This window comes from Orycteropus afer, unplaced genomic scaffold (assembly GCF_000298275.1).
Source record: "Orycteropus afer afer isolate SDZICR_OR568_19922 unplaced genomic scaffold, OryAfe1.0 scaffold00868, whole genome shotgun sequence".
Classification (NCBI taxonomy): domain Eukaryota; kingdom Metazoa; phylum Chordata; class Mammalia; order Tubulidentata; family Orycteropodidae; genus Orycteropus; species Orycteropus afer.
In genome coordinates, this window is record NW_006922455.1 from 27,845 (window position 1) to 29,781 (window position 1,937).

The window sequence follows — 1,937 nt, forward strand, 5'->3', positions numbered from 1 at the left end:
GGGTAGCAGCCTGAGCGATGGCTCCCTGGAAATCATGGTGAGTGGGTTTCAGCCCCAAACAAGCCAGTGTCCTTTCACCAGCCCTCACTCAGTTCTCAGCCCCTTCTGGACCTGGAGGACTGTTTCTGTCACAGTTCTCTGTTAGGTGTGCCCTGTCGTAAAATGAGACCCCCATTTCTGTTCAAAACTCTTCCTCCACACTTTTATCCAATCCTTACCAGGGCCCTTCTCTAGGGCCTGAATTGCTCTATCCAAGTCCCTCTGTTAGGTATTTACAAAGGGTTGCTTCTGCAGCTCTTGGAGCATCAGTTCGCCATTGGGGCAGGTATAGACCGCAACTTGACCTCTCCTGTGACCTTGAACTTGCAGGTGAGCTTAGGTGGGAAGGAGACTAGAAAGAATAGAAGAGGGGAAACCCTGCTTTGCCCATCTTCTCAGCTGGCCCATCCAGTGCCCACAGGCCCTGTTCTCAACCTTCCCCATCACCTACCTGCAGGAGACCACGCTGGCCGCCAGCAAGCCTCGGGACCAGGCCTCCAGGCTCCAGTGGACACTGAACACGGGTGGGGGCCTGGCCACGGCAGGAGCTGGGACTGTGTGGGTGACGTGGGAATGTTGGCCAGGACCCAAAACAAATCTTGAGGGTCTTGGGCAGTGTCTAGATCCAGGTTAGGGGCTTAAAGTTTTGAAGTGAGTCTAGAAAACTTGGGTTTGTGACTGGGGTTTGGTACCAAAATAAGATTTGGAATCTGGTGTCAGTGTCCAGTTCTGGGAGCATAATATGGAGTCTATAATAGACTAGGTTTAGTGGTCCCAGAGATGGGGCTTGAGGGTGTGAGGATCCTGGCCAGACATTTGGGAATTTGGAGGTGATATCCAGTCCTAGGAAGCAATTTAAGGGTCTGGAGGTGAGGCCATGTGCACAGATCTGAGGGTTTATGGCTGTGTCCAGGTTTATGGCAGGGAGCGTGGTAGGCAAGGCAGAGGAAGGTCTGTGCCCCCTCACTCCTCCCCTTCCCATGCATACTAGGCCCTGTAACCCAAACCATGCCCTCCTTGCTGGACCCCACTGCCATCACTCTGCATACCATGGAAATCGCAGCTTCTTGGCCTTGGTGCAATGGAAGGAGAATATCTAGAGCTGCTGGATGCCTCTGTAAGCCAGAGTCCCTTCTGCCACCAACAAAAGCCATTAAAATGCTATCACCAGGGCCCAGGATGAGAAGTGACTGCATGTGATTGTTTGGAGCAGATGAGGGGGATAAACCCAGAAAAGTCACAAACCCTAGCTGACCCAACCCAAGGCTTGTAAGGGAGCTTCTTGGTGGCTTGAATCCTCACACCAGACCCTCATGCACTATTCATGGTCAGCTACCACTCATTGCTCCATCTGCTGCTTCCGTCCTCCATCTACTCTCCAGAGCTGCCTGGAGAGGCCACAGGGGACAGGCCTGTTCTGGATTCTGGAGCCCAGAGAGCCCGACACATTCTGGGTTGCCCCTGACCTGGCCTTGGGGGGCTGAGGCCTGAGGGTGAGCAATCTGGGAGGTCCTGGTAGAGGAGATGGTATCAGAGGCAAGTCCCAAAGGGAGGCCTTGGACAGGTGAGCTACAGCTACGGACTTCCCAGCAGACAGAGGCAGAGTCTGGCACTTTAAGGGCTTCTAGTGTGTTCTGCGATGTGTTTTTTTAGAAAGAGATGTTGGGATTAAGCTTGTGGTTTGGAGTCAGAAGGAACTGACTTCATCACCAGAGGGTGTAGGCGTGCACTAGTCCTGCAAAAGTTCATGGAGAGTCAAATAGCTTCACCTGTAGCCGAGGTGCAAATCAGTGTCTGGATGCACCTCCTGGAAATTTACAGTGACGCATTGGATAGGGAACTCCTAAGACAAGGAGGCCTGAGGGGGTGCCCCCAGGATCCCCAAGTTCCCATGTGAG

General features: G+C 53.2%; 1 pseudogene; it reads left to right on the plus strand.

Annotated features, from left to right (window-relative positions):
- The window catches only part of LOC103212179, a 6,113-nt pseudogene extending 4,974 nt beyond the window's left edge, over window positions 1-1,139 (plus strand).
- The last annotated feature ends 798 nt before the right edge of the window (window positions 1,140-1,937 follow it).